Here is a 21,252-nt window from a genome sequence, read left to right on the forward strand (position 1 = left end):
ATGGCTTCAATTTGTGTTATTTTGGGGCAAATTGGGGAATATTGAATTTTTGGTGAAAATGTTGACCCCGCGGTCAACGTGTTTTTTCAACTGGAGAAAACTTGAAACGCCCATATCTTGGGCAAGGAAGGAGTTAGAGTGTTCAAATTTTTAGACGCAGCATCCAGGCTGCAATGGCTTCAATTTGTGTTATTTTGGGGCAAAGTGGGGAATATTGTTTTTTTGGTGAAAAAGTTGACCCCGCGGTCAATGTTTTTTTCAGCTGAGGAGAACTTGAAACGCCCATATCTTGGATAAGGAAGGAGTGAGAGAGCTCACATTTCAGACACAGCATCCAGGCTGCAATGGGATGAATTTGTGTTATTTTGGGGCAAATTGGGGAATATTGAATTTTTGGTGAAAATGTTGACCCCGCGGTCAACGTGTTTTTTCAACTGGAGAAAACTTGAAACGCCCATATCTTGGACAAGGAAGGAGTGAGAGAGCTCACATTTCAGACACAGCATCCAGGCTGCAATGGCTTCAATTTGTGTTATTTTGGGGCAAATTGGGGAATATTGAATTTTTGGTGAAAATGTTGACCCCGCGGTCAACGTGTTTTTTCAACTGGAGAAAACTTGAAACGCCCATATCTTGGATAAGGAAGGAGTGAGAGAGCTCACATTTCAGACACAGCATCCAGGCTGCAATGGCTTCAATTTGTGTTATTTTGGGGCAAATTGGGGAATATTGTTTTTTTGGTGAAAAAGTTGACCCCGCGGTCAATGTTTTTTTCAGCTGAGGAGAACTTGAAACGCCCATATCTTGGATAAGGAAGGAGTGAGAGAGCTCACATTTCAGACACAGCATCCAGGCTGCAATGGCTTCAATTTGTGTTATTTTGGGGCAAATTGGGGAATATTGAATTTTTGGTGAAAAAGTTGACCCCGCGGTCAATGTTTTTTTCAGCTGAGGAGAACTTGAAACGCCCATATCTTGGGCAAGGAAGGAGTGAGAGAGCTTAAATTTCAGACGCAGCATCCAGGCAGGAATGGCATCAATTTGTGTTATTTTGGGGCAAAGTGGGGAATATTGAATTTTTGGTGAAAATGTTGACCCCGCGGTCAATGTTTTTTTCAGCTGAGGAGAACTTGAAACGCCCATATCTTGGATAAGGAAGGAGTGAGAGAGCTCACATTTCAGACACAGCATCCAGGCTGCAATGGGATGAATTTGTGTTATTTTGGGGCAAATTGGGGAATATTGAATTTTTGGTGAAAATGTTGACCCCGCGGTCAATGTTTTTTTCAGCTGAGGAGAACTTGAAACGCCCATATCTTGGGCAAGGAAGGAGTGAGAGAGCTTAAATTTCAGACGCAGCATCCAGGCAGGAATGGCATCAATTTGTGTTATTTTGGGGCAAATTGGGGAATATTGAATTTTTGGTGAAAATGTTGACCCCGCGGTCAATGTTTTTTTCAGCTGAGGAGAACTTGAAACGCCCATATCTTGGGCAAGGAAGGAGTGAGAGAGCTTAAATTTCAGACACTGCATCCAGGCTGCAATGGGATCAATTTGTGTTATTTTGGGGCAAAGTGGGGAATATTGAGTTTTTGGTGAAAATGTTGACCCCGCGGTCAATGTTTTTTTCAGCTGAGGAGAACTTGAAACGCCCATATCTTGGGCAAGGAAGGAGTTAGAGAGCTCACAATTCAGACACAGCATCCAGGCTGCAATGGCTTCAATTTGTGTTATTTCGGGGCAAATTAGAGAATATTGAATTTTTGGTGAAAATGTTGACCCCGCGGTCAATGTTTTTTTCAGCTGAGGAGAACTTGAAACGCCCATATCTTGGGCAAGGAAGGAGTTAGAGTGTTCAAATTTTTAGACGCAGCATCCAGGCTGCAATGGCTTGAATTTGTGTTATTTTGGGGCAAATTGGGGAATATTGAATTTTTGGTGAAAAAGTTGACCTCGCGGTCAATGTTTTTTTCAGCTGAGGAGAACTTGAAACGCCCATATCTTGGGCAAGGAAGGAGTTAGAGTGTTCAAATTTTTAGACGCAGCATCCAGGCTGCAATGGCTTGAATTTGTGTTATTTTGGGGCAAATTGGGGAATATTGAATTTTTGGTGAAAAAGTTGACCTCGCGGTCAATGTTTTTTTCAGCTGAGGAGATAACTTGAAACGCCCGTATCTTGGGCAAGGAAGGAGTTAGAGTGTTAAAATTTTTAGACGCAGCATCCAGGCTGCAATGGCTTCAATTTGTGTCATTTTGGGGCAAATTGGGGAATATTGATTTTTTTGTGAAAATGTTGACCCCGCGGTCAATGTTTTTTTCATCTGAGGAGAACTTGAAACGCCCATATCTTGGATAAGGAAGGAGTGAGAGAGCTCACGTTTCAGACACAGCATCCAGGCTGCAATGGCTTCAATTTGTGTCATTTTGGGGCAAATTGGGGAATGTTGAATTTTTGGTGAAAATGTTGACCCCGCGGTCAATGTTTTTTTCAGCTGAGGAGATAACTTGAAACGCCCGTATCTTGGGCAAGGAAGGAGTGAGAGAGCTCACATTTCAAACACAGCATCCAGGCTGCAATGGCTTCAATTTGTGTTATTTTGGGGCAAATTGGAGAATATTGAATTTTTGGTGAAAATGTTGACCCCGCGGTCAATGTTTTTTTCAGCTGAGGAGAACTTGAAACGCCCATATCTTGGATAAGGAAGGAGTGAGAGAGCTCACATTTCAGACACAGCATCCAGGCTGCAATGGGATGAATTTGTGTTATTTTGGGGCAAATTGGGGAATATTGAATTTTTGGTGAAAATGTTGACCCCGCGGTCAATGTTTTTTTCAGCTGAGGAGATAACTTGAAACGCCCGTATCTTGGGCAAGGAAGGAGTGAGAGAGCTCACATTTCAAACACAGCATCCAGGCTGCAATGGCTTCAATTTGTGTTATTTTGGGGCAAATTAGAGAATATTGAATTTTTGGTGAAAATGTTGACCCCGCGGTCAATGTTTTTTTCAGCTGAGGAGAACTTGAAACGCCCATATCTTGGGCAAGGAAGGAGTGAGAGAGCTTAAATTTCAGACGCAGCATCCAGGCAGGAATGGCATCAATTTGTGTTATTTTGGGGCAAATTGGGGAATATTGAATTTTTGGTGAAAAAGTTGACCTCGCGGTCAATGTTTTTTTCAGCTGAGGAGATAACTTGAAACGCCCGTATCTTGGGCACGGAAGGAGTTAGAGTGTTAAAATTTTTAGACGCAGCATCCAGGCTGCAATGGCTTCAATTTGTGTCATTTTGGGGCAAATTGGGGAATATTTAATTTTTTGTGAAAATGTTGACCCCGCGGTCAATGTTTTTTTCAGCTGAGGAGAACTTGAAACGCCCATATCTTGGATAAGGAAGGAGTGAGAGAGCTCACGTTTCAGACACAGCATCCAGGCTGCAATGGCTTCAATTTGTGTAATTTTGGGGCAAATTGGGGAATATTGAATTTTTTGTGAAAATGTTGACCCCGCGGTCAATGTTTTTTTCAGCTGAGGAGAACTTGAAACGCCCATATCTTGGATAAGGAAGGAGTGAGAGAGCTCACATTTCAGACACAGCATCCAGGCTGCAATGGGATGAATTTGTGTTATTTTGGGGCAAATTGGGGAATATTGAATTTTTGGTGAAAATGTTGACCCCGCGGTCAATGTTTTTTTCAGCTGAGGAGAACTTGAAACGCCCATATCTTGGGCAAGGAAGGAGTGAGAGAGCTTAAATTTCAGACGCAGCATCCAGGCTGCAATGGCTTCAATTTGTGTCATTTTGGGGCAAATTGGGGAATATTGAATTTTTGGTGAAAAAGTTGACCTCGCGGTCAATGTTTTTTTCAGCTGAGGAGATAACTTGAAACGCCCGTATCTTGGGCAAGGAAGGAGTTAGAGTGTTAAAATTTTTAGACGCAGCATCCAGGCTGCAATGGCTTCAATTTGTGTTATTTTGGGGCAAATTGGGGAATATTGAATTTTTGGTGAAAATGTTGACCCCGCGGTCAATGTTTTTTTCAGCTGAGGAGATAACGTGAAACGCCCGTATCCTGGGCAAGGAAGGAGTGAGAGAGCTCACGTTTCCGACACAGCATCCAGGCTGCAATGGCTTCAATTTGTGTTATTTTGGGGCAAATTGGGGAATATTGAATTTTTGGTGAAAATGTTGACCCCGCGGTCAATGTTTTTTTCAGCTGAGGAGAACTTGAAACGCCCATATCTTGGATAAGGAAGGAGTGAGAGAGCTCACATTTCAGACACAGCATCCAGGCTGCAATGGCTTCAATTTGTGTTATTTTGGGGCAAATTGGGGAATATTGAATTTTTGGTGAAAATGTTGACCCCGCGGTCAACGTGTTTTTTCAACTGGAGAAAACTTGAAACGCCCATATCTTGGATAAGGAAGGAGTGAGAGAGCTCACATTTCAGACACAGCATCCAGGCTGCAATGGCTTCAATTTGTGTTATTTTGGGGCAAATTGGGGAACATTGAATTTTTGGTGAAAAAGTTGACCACGCGGTCAATGTTTTTTTCAGCTGAGGAGATAACTTGAAATTGTATCTTGGGCAAGGAAGGAGTGAGAGAGCTCACATTTCAGACACAGCATCCAGGCTGCAATGGGATGAATTTGTGTTATTTTGGGGCACATTGGGGAATATTGATTTTTTTGTGAAAAAGTTGACACCGCGGTCAATGTTTTTTTCAGCTGAGGAGAACTTGAAACGCCCATATCTTGGATAAGGAAGGAGTGAGAGAGCTCACGTTTGAGACACAGCATCCAGGCTGCAATGGCTTCAATTTGTGTTATTTTGGGGCAAATTGGGGAATATTGAATTTTTGGTGAAAATGTTGACCCCGCGGTCAATGTTTTTTTCAGCTGAGGAGAACTTGAAACGCCCATATCTTGGATAAGGAAGGAGTGAGAGAGCTCACATTTCAGACACAGCATCCAGGCTGCAATGGCTTCAATTTGTGTTATTTTGGGGCAAATTGGGGAATATTGAATTTTTGGTGAAAATGTTGACCCCGCGGTCAACGTGTTTTTTCAACTGGAGAAAACTTGAAACGCCCATATCTTGGATAAGGAAGGAGTGAGAGAGCTCACATTTCAGACACAGCATCCAGGCTGCAATGGCTTCAATTTGTGTTATTTTGGGGCAAATTGGGGAATATTGAATTTTTGGTGAAAAAGTTGACCCCGCGGTCAATGTTTTTTTCAGCTGAGGAGAACTTGAAACGCCCATATCTTGGATAAGGAAGGAGTGAGAGAGCTCACATTTCAGACACAGCATCCAGGCTGCAATGGGATGAATTTGTGTTATTTTGGGGCAAATTGGGGAATATTGATTTATTTGTGAAAAAGTTGACCCCGCGGTCCATGTTTTTTTCAGCTGAGGAGAACTTGAAACGCCCATATCTTGGATAAGGAAGGAGTGAGAGAGCTCACGTTTCAGACACAGCATCCAGGCTGCAATGGCTTCTATTTGTGTTATTTTGGGGCAAATTGGGGAATATTGAATTTTTGGTGAAAATGTTGACCCCGCGGTCAATGTTTTTTTCAGCTGAGGAGATAACTTGAAATTGTATCTTGGGCAAGGAAGGAGTGAGAGAGCTCACATTTCAGACACAGCATCCAGGCTGCAATGGCTTCAATTTGTGTTATTTTGGGGCAAAGTGGGGAATATTGAATTTTTGGTGAAAATGTTGACCCCGCGGTCAATGTTTTTTTCAGCTGAGGAGAACTTGAAACGCCCATATCTTGGATAAGGAAGGAGTGAGAGAGCTCACATTTCAGACACAGCATCCAGGCTGCAATGGGATGAATTTGTGTCATTTTGGGGCAAATTGGGGAATATTGAATTTTTGGTGAAAATGTTGACCCCGCGGTCAATGTTTTTTTCAGCTGAGGAGATAACGTGAAACGCCCGTATCTTGGGCAAGGAAGGAGTGAGAGAGCTCACGTTTCAGACACAGCATCCAGGCTGCAATGGCTTCAATTTGTGTTATTTTGGGGCAAATTGGGGAATATTGAATTTTTGGTGAAAATGTTGACCCCGCGGTCAATGTTTTTTTCAGCTGAGGAGAACTTGAAACGCCCATATCTTGGATAAGGAAGGAGTGAGAGAGCTCACATTTCAGACACAGCATCCAGGCTGCAATGGCTTCAATTTGTTATTTTGGGGCAAATTGGGGAATATTGAATTTTTGGTGAAAATGTTGACCCCGCGGTCAACGTGTTTTTTCAACTGGAGAAAACTTGAAACGCCCATATCTTGGATAAGGAAGGAGTGAGAGAGCTCACATTTCAGACACAGCATCCAGGCTGCAATGGCTTCAATTTGTGTTATTTTGGGGCAAATTGGGGAACATTGAATTTTTGGTGAAAAAGTTGACCACGCGGTCAATGTTTTTTTCAGCTGAGGAGATAACTTGAAATTGTATCTTGGGCAAGGAAGGAGTGAGAGAGCTCACATTTCAGACACAGCATCCAGGCTGCAATGGGATGAATTTGTGTTATTTTGGGGCACATTGGGGAATATTGAATTTTTGGTGAAAATGTTGACCCCGCGGTCAATGTTTTTTTCAGCTGAGGAGAACTTGAAACGCCCATATCTTGGATAAGGAAGGAGTGAGAGAGCTCACATTTCAGACACAGCATCCAGGCTGCAATGGCTTCAATTTGTGTTATTTTGGGGCAAATTGGGGAATATTGAATTTTTGGTGAAAATGTTGACCCCGCGGTCAACGTGTTTTTTCAACTGGAGAAAACTTGAAACGCCCATATCTTGGATAAGGAAGGAGTGAGAGAGCTCACATTTCAGACACAGCATCCAGGCTGCAATGGCTTCAATTTGTGTTATTTTGGGGCAAATTGGGGAACATTGAATTTTTGGTGAAAAAGTTGACCACGCGGTCAATGTTTTTTTCAGCTGAGGAGAACTTGAAACGCCCATATCTTGGGCAAGGAAGGAGTTAGAGTGTTCAAATTTTTAGACGCAGCATCCAGGCTGCAATGGCTTCAATTTGTGTTATTTTGGGGCAAATTGGGGAATATTGAATTTTTGGTGAAAAAGTTGACCCCGGGGTCAATGTTTTTTTCAGCTGAGGAGAACTTGAAACGCCCATATCTTGGATAAGGAAGGAGTGAGAGAGCTCACATTTCAGACACAGCATCCAGGCTGCAATGGGATGAATTTGTGTTATTTTGGGGCAAATTGGGGAATATTGATTTATTTGTGAAAAAGTTGACCCCGCGGTCCATGTTTTTTTCAGCTGAGGAGAACTTGAAACGCCCATATCTTGGATAAGGAAGGAGTGAGAGAGCTCACGTTTCAGACACAGCATCCAGGCTGCAATGGCTTCTATTTGTGTTATTTTGGGGCAAATTGGGGAATATTGAATTTTTGGTGAAAATGTTGACCCCGCGGTCAATGTTTTTTTCAGCTGAGGAGATAACTTGAAATTGTATCTTGGGCAAGGAAGGAGTGAGAGAGCTCACATTTCAGACACAGCATCCAGGCTGCAATGGCTTCAATTTGTGTTATTTTGGGGCAAAGTGGGGAATATTGAATTTTTGGTGAAAATGTTGACCCCGCGGTCAATGTTTTTTTCAGCTGAGGAGAACTTGAAACGCCCATATCTTGGATAAGGAAGGAGTGAGAGAGCTCACATTTCAGACACAGCATCCAGGCTGCAATGGGATGAATTTGTGTTATTTTGGGGCACATTGGGGAATATTGATTTTTTTGTGAAAAAGTTGACACCGCGGTCAATGTTTTTTTCAGCTGAGGAGAACTTGAAACGCCCATATCTTGGATAAGGAAGGAGTGAGAGAGCTCACGTTTGAGACACAGCATCCAGGCTGCAATGGCTTCAATTTGTGTTATTTTGGGGCAAATTGGGGAATATTGAATTTTTGGTGAAAATGTTGACCCCGCGGTCAATGTTTTTTTCAGCTGAGGAGAACTTGAAACGCCCATATCTTGGATAAGGAAGGAGTGAGAGAGCTCACATTTCAGACACAGCATCCAGGCTGCAATGGCTTCAATTTGTGTTATTTTGGGGCAAATTGGGGAATATTGAATTTTTGGTGAAAATGTTGACCCCGCGGTCAACGTGTTTTTTCAACTGGAGAAAACTTGAAACGCCCATATCTTGGATAAGGAAGGAGTGAGAGAGCTCACATTTCAGACACAGCATCCAGGCTGCAATGGCTTCAATTTGTGTTATTTTGGGGCAAATTGGGGAACATTGAATTTTTGGTGAAAAAGTTGACCACGCGGTCAATGTTTTTTTCAGCTGAGGAGAACTTGAAACGCCCATATCTTGGGCAAGGAAGGAGTTAGAGTGTTCAAATTTTTAGACGCAGCATCCAGGCTGCAATGGCTTCAATTTGTGTTATTTTGGGGCAAATTGGGGAATATTGAATTTTTGGTGAAAAAGTTGACCCCGGGGTCAATGTTTTTTTCAGCTGAGGAGAACTTGAAACGCCCATATCTTGGATAAGGAAGGAGTGAGAGAGCTCACATTTCAGACACAGCATCCAGGCTGCAATGGGATGAATTTGTGTTATTTTGGGGCAAATTGGGGAATATTGATTTATTTGTGAAAAAGTTGACCCCGCGGTCCATGTTTTTTTCAGCTGAGGAGAACTTGAAACGCCCATATCTTGGATAAGGAAGGAGTGAGAGAGCTCACGTTTCAGACACAGCATCCAGGCTGCAATGGCTTCTATTTGTGTTATTTTGGGGCAAATTGGGGAATATTGAATTTTTGGTGAAAATGTTGACCCCGCGGTCAATGTTTTTTTCAGCTGAGGAGATAACTTGAAATTGTATCTTGGGCAAGGAAGGAGTGAGAGAGCTCACATTTCAGACACAGCATCCAGGCTGCAATGGCTTCAATTTGTGTTATTTTGGGGCAAAGTGGGGAATATTGAATTTTTGGTGAAAATGTTGACCCCGCGGTCAATGTTTTTTTCAGCTGAGGAGAACTTGAAACGCCCATATCTTGGATAAGGAAGGAGTGAGAGAGCTCACATTTCAGACACAGCATCCAGGCTGCAATGGGATGAATTTGTGTTATTTTGGGGCAAATTGGGGAATATTGAATTTTTGGTGAAAATGTTGACCCCGCGGTCAATGTTTTTTTCAGCTGAGGAGAACTTGAAACGCCCATATCTTGGATAAGGAAGGAGTGAGAGAGCTCACGTTTCAGACACAGCATCCAGGCTGCAATGGCTTCAATTTGTGTAATTTTGGGGCAAATTGGGGAATATTGAATTTTTGGTGAAAATGTTGACCCCGCGGTCAATGTTTTTTTCAGCTGAGGAGAACTTGAAACGCCCATATCTTGGATAAGGAAGGAGTGAGAGAGCTCACGTTTCAGACACAGCATCCAGGCTGCAATGGCTTCAATTTGTGTAATTTTGGGGCAAATTGGGGAATATTGAATTTTTGGTGAAAATGTTGACCCCGCGGTCAATGTTTTTTTCAGCTGAGGAGAACTTGAAACGCCCATATCTTGGATAAGGAAGGAGTGAGAGAGCTTAAATTTCAGACGCAGCATCCAGGCAGGAATGGCATCAATTTGTGTTATTTTGGGGCAAATTGGGGAATATTGAATTTTTGGTGAAAAAGTTGACCTCGCGGTCAATGTTTTTTTCAGCTGAGGAGATAACTTGAAACGCCCGTATCTTGGGCAAGGAAGGAGTTAGAGTGTTAAAATTTTTAGACGCAGCATCCAGGCTGCAATGGCTTCAATTTGTGTCATTTTGGGGCAAATTGGGGAATATTGAATTTTTTGTGAAAATGTTGACCCCGCGGTCAATGTTTTTTTCAGCTGAGGAGAACTTGAAACGCCCATATCTTGGATAAGGAAGGAGTGAGAGAGCTCACGTTTCAGACACAGCATCCAGGCTGCAATGGCTTCAATTTGTGTCATTTTGGGGCAAATTGGGGAATATTGAATTTTTGGTGAAAAAGTTGACCTCGCGGTCAATGTTTTTTTCAGCTGAGGAGATAACTTGAAACGCCCGTATCTTGGGCAAGGAAGGAGTTAGAGTGTTAAAATTTTTAGACGCAGCATCCAGGCTGCAATGGCTTCAATTTGTGTCATTTTGGGGCAAATTGGGGAATATTGAATTTTTTGTGAAAATGTTGACCCCGCGGTCAATGTTTTTTTCAGCTGAGGAGATAACTTGAAACGCCCGTATCTTGGGCAAGGAAGGAGTGAGAGAGCTCACATTTCAGACACAGCATCCAGGCTGCAATGGCTTCAATTTGTGTTATTTTGGGGCAAAGTGGGGAATATTGAATTTTTGGTGAAAATGTTGACCCCGCGGTCAATGTTTTTTTCAGCTGAGGAGAACTTGAAACGCCCATATCTTGGGCAAGGAAGGAGTGAGAGAGCTTAAATTTCAGACGCAGCATCCAGGCAGAAATGGCATCAATTTGTGTTATTTTGGGGCAAATTGGGGAATATTGAATTTTTGGTGAAAAAGTTGACCCCGCGGTCAATGTTTTTTTCAGCTGAGGAGAACTTGAAACGCCCATATCTTGGGCAAGGAAGGAGTGAGAGAGCTTAAATTTCAGACGCAGCATCCAGGCAGAAATGGCATCAATTTGTGTTATTTTGGGGCAAATTGGGGAATATTGAATTTTTGGTGAAAAAGTTGACCTCGCGGTCAATGTTTTTTTCAGCTGAGGAGATAACTTGAAACGCCCATATCTTGGGCAAGGAAGGAGTTAGAGTGTTAAAATTTTTAGACGCAGCATCCAGGCTGCAATGGCTTCAATTTGTGTCATTTTGGGGCAAATTGGGGAATATTGATTTTTTTGTGAAAATGTTGACCCCGCGGTCAATGTTTTTTTCATCTGAGGAGAACTTGAAACGCCCATATCTTGGATAAGGAAGGAGTGAGAGAGCTCACGTTTCAGACACAGCATCCAGGCTGCAATGGCTTCAATTTGTGTCATTTTGGGGCAAATTGGGGAATATTGAATTTTTTGCGAAAATGTTGACCCCGCGGTCAATGTTTTTTTCAGCTGAGGAGAACTTGAAACGCCCATATCTTGGATAAGGAAGGAGTGAGAGAGCTCACATTTCAGACACAGCATCCAGGCTGCAATGGCTTCAATTTGTGTTATTTTGGGGCAAAGTGGGGAATATTGAATTTTTGGTGAAAATGTTGACCCCGCGGTCAATGTTTTTTTCAGCTGAGGAGAACTTGAAACGCCCATATCTTGGATAAGGAAGGAGTGAGAGAGCTCACATTTCAGACACAGCATCCAGGCTGCAATGGCTTCAATTTGTGTTATTTTGGGGCAAATTGGGGAATATTGAATTTTTGGTGAAAATGTTGACCCCGCGGTCAACGTGTTTTTTCAACTGGAGAAAACTTGAAACGCCCATATCTTGGATAAGGAAGGAGTGAGAGAGCTCACATTTCAGACACAGCATCCAGGCTGCAATGGCTTCAATTTGTGTTATTTTGGGGCAAATTGGGGAACATTGAATTTTTGGTGAAAAAGTTGACCACGCGGTCAATGTTTTTTTCAGCTGAGGAGAACTTGAAACGCCCATATCTTGGGCAAGGAAGGAGTTAGAGTGTTCAAATTTTTAGACGCAGCATCCAGGCTGCAATGGCTTCAATTTGTGTTATTTTGGGGCAAATTGGGGAATATTGAATTTTTGGTGAAAAAGTTGACCCCGGGGTCAATGTTTTTTTCAGCTGAGGAGAACTTGAAACGCCCATATCTTGGATAAGGAAGGAGTGAGAGAGCTCACGTTTCAGACACAGCATCCAGGCTGCAATGGCTTCTATTTGTGTTATTTTGGGGCAAATTGGGGAATATTGAATTTTTGGTGAAAATGTTGACCCCGCGGTCAATGTTTTTTTCAGCTGAGGAGATAACTTGAAATTGTATCTTGGGCAAGGAAGGAGTGAGAGAGCTCACATTTCAGACACAGCATCCAGGCTGCAATGGCTTCAATTTGTGTTATTTTGGGGCAAAGTGGGGAATATTGAATTTTTGGTGAAAATGTTGACCCCGCGGTCAATGTTTTTTTCAGCTGAGGAGAACTTGAAACGCCCATATCTTGGATAAGGAAGGAGTGAGAGAGCTCACATTTCAGACACAGCATCCAGGCTGCAATGGGATGAATTTGTGTTATTTTGGGGCAAATTGGGGAATATTGAATTTTTGGTGAAAATGTTGACCCCGCGGTCAATGTTTTTTTCAGCTGAGGAGAACTTGAAACGCCCATATCTTGGATAAGGAAGGAGTGAGAGAGCTCACGTTTCAGACACAGCATCCAGGCTGCAATGGCTTCAATTTGTGTAATTTTGGGACAAATTGGGGAATATTGAATTTTTGGTGAAAATGTTGACCCCGCGGTCAATGTTTTTTTCAGCTGAGGAGAACTTGAAACGCCCATATCTTGGATAAGGAAGGAGTGAGAGAGCTCACGTTTCAGACACAGCATCCAGGCTGCAATGGCTTCAATTTGTGTAATTTTGGGGCAAATTGGGGAATATTGAATTTTTGGTGAAAATGTTGACCCCGCGGTCAATGTTTTTTTCAGCTGAGGAGAACTTGAAACGCCCATATCTTGGATAAGGAAGGAGTGAGAGAGCTTAAATTTCAGACGCAGCATCCAGGCAGGAATGGCATCAATTTGTGTTATTTTGGGGCAAATTGGGGAATATTGAATTTTTGGTGAAAAAGTTGACCTCGCGGTCAATGTTTTTTTCAGCTGAGGAGATAACTTGAAACGCCCGTATCTTGGGCAAGGAAGGAGTTAGAGTGTTAAAATTTTTAGACGCAGCATCCAGGCTGCAATGGCTTCAATTTGTGTCATTTTGGGGCAAATTGGGGAATATTGAATTTTTTGTGAAAATGTTGACCCCGCGGTCAATGTTTTTTTCAGCTGAGGAGAACTTGAAACGCCCATATCTTGGGCAAGGAAGGAGTGAGAGAGCTTAAATTTCAGACGCAGCATCCAGGCAGAAATGGCATCAATTTGTGTTATTTTGGGGCAAATTGGGGAATATTGAATTTTTGGTGAAAAAGTTGACCCCGCGGTCAATGTTTTTTTCAGCTGAGGAGAACTTGAAACGCCCATATCTTGGGCAAGGAAGGAGTGAGAGAGCTTAAATTTCAGACGCAGCATCCAGGCAGGAATGGCATCAATTTGTGTTATTTTGGGGCAAATTGGGGAATATTGAATTTTTGGTGAAAAAGTTGTCCCCGCGGTCAATGTTTTTTTCAGCTGAGGAGATAACTTGAAACGCCCGTATCTTGGGCAAGGAAGGAGTTAGAGTGTTAAAATTTTTAGACGCAGCATCCAGGCTGCAATGGCTTCAATTTGTGTCATTTTGGGGCAAATTGGGGAATATTGAATTTTTTGTGAAAATGTTGACCCCGCGGTCAATGTTTTTTTCAGCTGAGGAGAACTTGAAACGCCCATATCTTGGATAAGGAAGGAGTGAGAGAGCTCACATTTCAGACACAGCATCCAGGCTGCAATGGGATGAATTTGTGTTATTTTGGGGCAAATTGGGGAATATTGAATTTTTGGTGAAAATGTTGTCCCCGCGGTCAATGTTTTTTTCAGCTGAGGAGATAACTTGAAACGCCCGTATCTTGGGCAAGGAAGGAGTTAGAGTGTTAAAATTTTTAGACGCAGCATCCAGGCTGCAATGGCTTCAATTTGTGTTATTTTGGGGCAAATTGGGGAATATTGAATTTTTGGTGAAAAAGTTGACCTCGCGGTCAATGTTTTTTTCAGCTGAGGAGATAACTTGAAACGCCCGTATCTTGGGCAAGGAAGGAGTTAGAGTGTTAAAATTTTTAGACGCAGCATCCAGGCTGCAATGGCTTCAATTTGTGTTATTTTGGGGCAAATTGGGGAATATTGAATTTTTGGTGAAAAAGTTGACCTCGCGGTCAATGTTTTTTTCAGCTGAGGAGATAACTTGAAACGCCCGTATCTTGGGCAAGGAAGGAGTGAGAGAGCTCACAATTCAGACACAGCATCCAGGCTGCAATGGCTTCAATTTGTGTTATTTTGGGGCAAAGTGGGGAATATTGAATTTTTGGTGAAAATGTTGACCCCGCGGTCAATGTTTTTTTCAGCTGAGGAGAACTTGAAACGCCCATATCTTGGATAAGGAAGGAGTGAGAGAGCTCACATTTCAGACACAGCATCCAGGCTGCAATGGGATGAATTTGTGTTATTTTGGGGCAAATTGGGGAATATTGAATTTTTGGTGAAAATGTTGACCCCGCGGTCAATGTTTTTTTCAGCTGAGGAGAACTTGAAACGCCCATATCTTGGATAAGGAAGGAGTGAGAGAGCTCACATTTCAGACACAGCATCCAGGCTGCAATGGGATGAATTTGTGTTATTTTGGGGCAAATTGGGGAATATTGAATTTTTTGTGAAAATGTTGACCCCGCGGTCAATGTTTTTTTCAGCTGAGGAGAACTTGAAACGCCCATATCTTGGATAAGGAAGGAGTGAGAGAGCTCACGTTTCAGACACAGCATCCAGGCTGCAATGGCTTCAATTTGTGTTATTTTGGGGCAAATTGGGGAATATTGAATTTTTGGTGAAAATGTTGACCCCGCGGTCAATGTTTTTTTCAGCTGAGGAGAACTTGAAACGCCCATATCTTTGATAAGGAAGGAGTGAGAGAGCTCAAATTTCAGACACAGCATCCAGGCTGCAATGGGATGAATTTGTGTTATTTTGGGGCAAATTGGGGTATATTGAATTTTTGGTGAAAATGTTGACCCCGCGGTCAACGTGTTTTTTCAACTGGAGAAAACTTGAAACGCCCATATCTTGGGCAAGGAAGGAGTGAGAGAGCTTAAATTTCAGACGCAGCATCCAGGCAGGAATGGCATCAATTTGTGTTATTTTGGGGCAAATTGGGGAATATTGAATTTTTGGTGAAAAAGTTGACCTCGCGGTCAATGTTTTTTTCAGCTGAGGAGATAACTTGAAACGCCCGTATCTTGGGCAAGGAAGGAGTTAGAGTGTTAAAATTTTTAGACGCAGCATCCAGGCTGCAATGGCTTCAATTTGTGTCATTTTGGGGCAAATTGGGGAATATTGAATTTTTGGTGAAAATGTTGACCCCGCGGTCAATGTTTTTTTCAGCTGAGGACAACTTGAAACGCCCATATCTTGGATAAGGAAGGAGTGAGAGAGCTCACATTTCAGACACAGCATCCAGGCTGCAATGGCTTCAATTTGTGTTATTTCGGGGCAAATTAGAGAATATTGAATTTTTGGTGAAAATGTTGACCTCGCGGTCAATGTTTTTTTCAGCTGAGGAGATAACTTGAAACGCCCGTATCTTGGGCAAGGAAGGAGTTAGAGTGTTAAAATTTTTAGACGCAGCATCCAGGCTGCAATGGCTTCAATTTGTGTCATTTTGGGGCAAATTGGGGAATATTGATTTTTTTGTGAAAATGTTGACCCCGCGGTCAATGTTTTTTTCATCTGAGGAGAACTTGAAACGCCCATATCTTGGATAAGGAAGGAGTGAGAGAGCTCACATTTCAGACACAGCATCCAGGCTGCAATGGGATGAATTTGTGTTATTTTGGGGCAAATTGGGGAATATTGAATTTTTGGTAAAAATGTTGACCCCGCGGTCAATGTTTTTTTCAGCTGAGGAGATAACTTGAAACGCCCGTATCTTGGGCAAAGAAGGAGTGAGAGAGCTCACATTTCAAACACAGCATCCAGGCTGCAATGGCTTCAATTTGTGTTATTTTGGGGCAAATTGGGGAATATTGAATTTTTGGTGAAAATGTTGACCCCGCGGTCAATGTTTTTTTCAGCTGAGGAGAACTTGAAACGCCCATATCTTGGGCAAGGAAGGAGTGAGAGAGCTTAAATTTCAGACGCAGCATCCAGGCAGGAATGGCATCAATTTGTGTTATTTTGGGGCAAATTGGGGAATATTGAATTTTTGGTGAAAAAGTTGACCTCGCGGTCAATGTTTTTTTCAGCTGAGGAGATAACTTGAAACGCCCGTATCTTGGGCAAGGAAGGATTTAGAGTGTTAAAATTTTTAGACGCAGCATCCAGGCTGCAATGGCTTCAATTTGTGTCATTTTGGGGCAAATTGGGGAATATTGAATTTTTTGTGAAAATGTTGACCCCGCGGTCAATGTTTTTTTCAGCTGAGGAGAACTTGAAACGCCCATATCTTGGATAAGGAAGGAGTGAGAGAGCTCACGTTTCAGACACAGCATCCAGGCTGCAATGGCTTCAATTTGTGTCATTTTGGGGCAAATTGGGGAATATTGAATTTTTTGTGAAAATGTTGACCCCGCGGTCAATGTTTTTTTCAGCTGAGGAGAACTTGAAACGCCCATATCTTGGATAAGGAAGGAGTGAGAGAGCTCACATTTCAGACACAGCATCCAGGCTGCAATGGGATGAATTTGTGTTATTTTGGGGCAAATTGGGGTATATTGAATTTTTGGTGAAAATGTTGACCCCGCGGTCAATGTTTTTTTCAGCTGAGGAGAACTTGAAACGCCCATATCTTGGATAAGGAAGGAGTGAGAGAGCTCACGTTTCAGACACAGCATCCAGGCTGCAATGGGATGAATTTGTGTTATTTTGGGGCAAATTGGGGTATATTGAATTTTTGGTGAAAATGTTGACCCCGCGGTCAATGTTTTTTTCAGCTGAGGAGAACTTGAAACGCCCATATCTTGGGCAAGGAAGGAGTGAGAGAGCTTAAATTTCAGACGCAGCATCCAGGCTGCAATGGCTTCAATTTGTGTTATTTTGGGGCAAATTGGGGAATATTGAATTTTTTGTGAAAATGTTGACCCCGCGGTCAATGTTTTTTTCAGCTGAGGAGAACTTGAAACGCCCATATCTTGGATAAGGAAGGAGTGAGAGAGCTCACATTTCAGACACAGCATCCAGGCTGCAATGGGATGAAGTTGTGTTATTTTGGGGCAAATTGGGGAATATTGAATTTTTGGTGAAAATGTTGACCCCGCGGTCAATGTTTTTTTCAGCTGAGGAGAACTTGAAACGCCCATATCTTGGATAAGGAAGGAGTGAGAGAGCTCACGTTTCAGACACAGCATCCAGGCTGCAATGGCTTCAATTTGTGTTATTTTGGGGCAAATTGGGGAATATTGAATTTTTGGTGAAAATGTTGACCCCGTGGTCAACGTGTTTTTTCAACTGGAGAAAACTTGAAACGCCCATATCTTGGATAAGGAAGGAGTGAGAGAGCTCACATTTCAGACACAGCATCCAGGCTGCAATGGCTTCAATTTGTGTTATTTTGGGGCAAATTGGGGAACATTGAATTTTTGGTGAAAAAGTTGACCACGCGGTCAATGTTTTTTTCAGCTGAGGAGAACTTGAAACGCCCATATCTTGGGCAAGGAAGGAGTTAGAGTGTTCAAATTTTTAGACGCAGCATCCAGGCTGCAATGGCTTCAATTTGTGTTATTTTGGGGCAAATTGGGGAACATTGAATTTTTGGTGAAAAAGTTGACCCCGCGGTCAATGTTTTTTTCAGCTGAGGAGATAACTTGAAATTGTATCTTGGGCAAGGAAGGAGTGAGAGAGCTCACATTTCAGACACAGCATCCAGGCTGCAATGGCTTCAATTTGTGTTATTTTGGGGCAAAGTGGGGAATATTGAATTTTTGGTGAAAATGTTGACCCCGCGGTCAATGTTTTTTTCAGCTGAGGAGAACTTGAAACGCCCATATCTTGGATAAGGAAGGAGTGAGAGAGCTCACGTTTCAGACACAGCATCCAGGCTGCAATGGCTTCTATTTGTGTCATTTTGGGGCAAATTGGGGAATATTGAATTTTTTGTGAAAATGTTGACCCCGCGGTCAATGTTTTTTTCAGCTGAGGAGAACTTGAAACGCCCATATCTTGGATAAGGAAGGAGTGAGAGAGCTCACGTTTCAGACACAGCATCCAGGCTGCAATGGCTTCAATTTGTGTCATTTTGGGGCAAATTGGGGAATATTGAATTTTTTGTGAAAATGTTGACCCCGCGGTCAATGTTTTTTTCAGCTGAGGAGAACTTGAAACGCCCATATCTTGGATAAGGAAGGAGTGAGAGAGCTCACATTTCAGACACAGCATCCAGGCTGCAATGGGATGAATTTGTGTTATTTTGGGGCAAATTGGGGAATATTGAATATTTGGTGAAAATGTTGACCCCGCGGTCAATGTTTTTTTCAGCTGAGGAGAACTTGAAACGCCCATATCTTGGGCAAGGAAGGAGTGAGAGAGCTTAAATTTCAGACGCAGCATCCAGGCAGGAATGGCATCAATTTGTGTTATTTTGGGGCAAATTGGGGAATATTGAATTTTTGGTGAAAATGTTGACCTCGCGGTCAATGTTTTTTTCAGCTGAGGAGATAACTTGAAACGCCCGTATCTTGGGCAAGGAAGGAGTTAGAGTGTTAAAATTTTTAGACGCAGCATCCAGGCTGCAATGGCTTCAATGCGTGTCATTTTGGGGCAAATTGGGGAATATTGAATTTTTGGTGAAAAAGTTGACCTCGCGGTCAATGTTTTTTTCAGCTGAGGAGAACTTGAAACGCCCATATCTTGGATAAGGAAGGAGTGAGAGAGCTCACGTTTCAGACACAGCATCCAGGCTGCAATGGCTTCAATTTGTGTCATTTTGGGGCAAATTGGGGAATATTGAATTTTTTGTGAAAATGTTGACCCCGCGGTCAATGTTTTTTTCAGCTGAGGAGAACTTGAAACGCCCATATCTTGGATAAGGAAGGAGTGAGAGAGCTCACATTTCAGACACAGCATCCAGGCTGCAATGGGATGAATTTGTGTTATTTTGGGGCAAATTGGGGAATATTGAATTTTTGGTGAAAATGTTGACCCCGCGGTCAATGTTTTTTTCAGCTGAGGATTACTTGAAACGCCCATATCTTGGGCAAGGAAGGAGTGAGAGAGCTTAAATTTCAGACGCAGCATCCAGGCAGGAATGGCATCAATTTGTGTTATTTTGGGGCAAATTGGGGAATATTGAATTTTTGGTGAAAAAGTTGACCTCGCGGTCAATGTTTTTTTCAGCTGAGGAGATAACTTGAAACGCCCGTATCTTGGGCAAGGAAGGAGTTAGAGTGTTAAAATTTTTAGACGCAGCATCCAGGCTGCAATGGCTTCAATTTGTGTCATTTTGGGGCAAATTGGGGAATATTGAATTTTTTGTGAAAATGTTGACCCCGCGGTCAATGTTTTTTTCAGCTGAGGAGAACTTGAAACGCCCATATCTTGGATAAGGAAGGAGTGAGAGAGCTCACGTTTCAGACACAGCATCCAGGCTGCAATGGCTTCAATTTGTGTCATTTTGGGGCAAATTGGGGAATATTGAATTTTTTGTGAAAATGTTGACCCCGCGGTCAATGTTTTTTTCAGCTGAGGAGAACTTGAAACGCCCATATCTTGGATAAGGAAGGAGTGAGAGAGCTCACATTTCAGACACAGCATCCAGGCTGCAATGGGATGAATTTGTGTTATTTTGGGGCAAATTGGGGAATATTGAATTTTTTGTGAAAATGTTGACCCCGCGGTCAATGTTTTTTTCAGCTGAGGAGAACTTGAAACGCCCATATCTTGGGCAAGGAAGGAGTTAGAGTGTTCAAATTTTTAGACGCAGCATCCAGGCTGCAATGGCTTCAATTTGTGTTATTTTGGGGCAAATTGGGGAATATTGTTTTTTTGGTGAAAAAGTTGACCCCGCGGTCAATGTTTTTTTCAGCTGAGGAGAACTTGAAACGCCCATATCTTTGATAAGGAAGGAGTGAGAGAGCTCACATTTCAGACACAGCATCCAGGCTGCAATGGGATGAATTTGTGTTATTTTGGGGCAAATTGGGGAATATTGAATTTTTGGTGAAAATGTTGACCCCGCGGTCAACGTGTTTTTTCAACTGGAGAAAACTTGAAACGCCCATATCTTGGGCAAGGAAGGAGTGAGAGAGCTTAAATTTCAGACGCAGCATCCAGGCAGGAATGGCATCAATTTGTGTTATTTTGGGGCAAATTGGGGAATATTGAATTTTTGGTGAAAAAGTTGACCTCGCGGTCAATGTTTTTTTCAGCTGAGGAGATAACTTGAAACGCCCGTATCTTGGGCAAGGAAGGAGTTAGAGTGTTAAAATTTTTAGACGCAGCATCCAGGCTGCAATGGCTTCAATTTGTGTCATTTTGGGGCAAATTGGGGAATATTGAATTTTTGGTGAAAAAGTTGACCTCGCGGTCAATGTTTTTTTCAGCTGAGGAGATAACTTGAAACGCCCGTATCTTGGGCAAGGAAGGAGTGAGAGAGCTCACATTTCAGACACAGCATCCAGGCTGCAATGGCTTCAATTTGTGTTATTTTGGGGCAAAGTGGGGAATATTGAATTTTTGGTGAAAATGTTGACCTCGCGGTCAATGTTTTTTTCAGCTGAGGAGATAACTTGAAACGCCCGTATCTTGGGCAAGGAAGGAGTGAGAGAGCTCACATTTCAGACACAGCATCCAGGCTGCAATGGCTTCAATTTGTGTCATTTTGGGGCAAATTGGGGAATATTGAATTTTTGGTGAAAATGTTGACCCCGCGGTCAATGTTTTTTTCAGCTGAGGAGAACTTGAAACGCCCATATCTTGGATAAGGAAGGAGTGAGAGAGCTCACATTTCAGACACAGCATCCAGGCTGCAATGGGATGAATTTGTGTTATTTCGGGGCAAATTGGGGAATATTGAATTTTTGGTGAAAAAGTTGACCCCGCGGTCAATGTTTTTTTCAGCTGAGGAGAACTTGAAACGCCCATATCTTGGATAAGGAAGGAGTGAGAGAGCTCACGTTTCAGACACAGCATCCAAGCTGCAATGGCTTCAATTTGTGTAATTTTGGGGCAAATTGGGGAATATTGAATTTTTGGTGAAAATGTTGACCCCGCGGTCAATGTTTTTTTCAGCTGAGGAGATAACTTGAAACGCCCGTATCTTGGGCAAGGAAGGAGTTAGAGTGTTAAAATTTTTAGACGCAGCATCCAGGCTGCAATGGCTTCAATTTGTGTCATTTTGGGGCAAATTGGGGAATATTGATTTTTTTGTGAAAATGTTGACCCCGCGGTCAATGTTTTTTTCATCTGAGGAGATAACTTGAAACGCCCATATCTTGGATAAGGAAGGAGTGAGA

This window comes from Genypterus blacodes, unplaced genomic scaffold, assembly GCF_046128005.1.
Source record: "Genypterus blacodes isolate CSIRO-AG114 ecotype Tasmania unplaced genomic scaffold, CSIRO-AGI_Gbla_v1 ptg000085l_1, whole genome shotgun sequence".
Taxonomy (NCBI): Eukaryota; Metazoa; Chordata; class Actinopteri; order Ophidiiformes; family Ophidiidae; genus Genypterus; species Genypterus blacodes.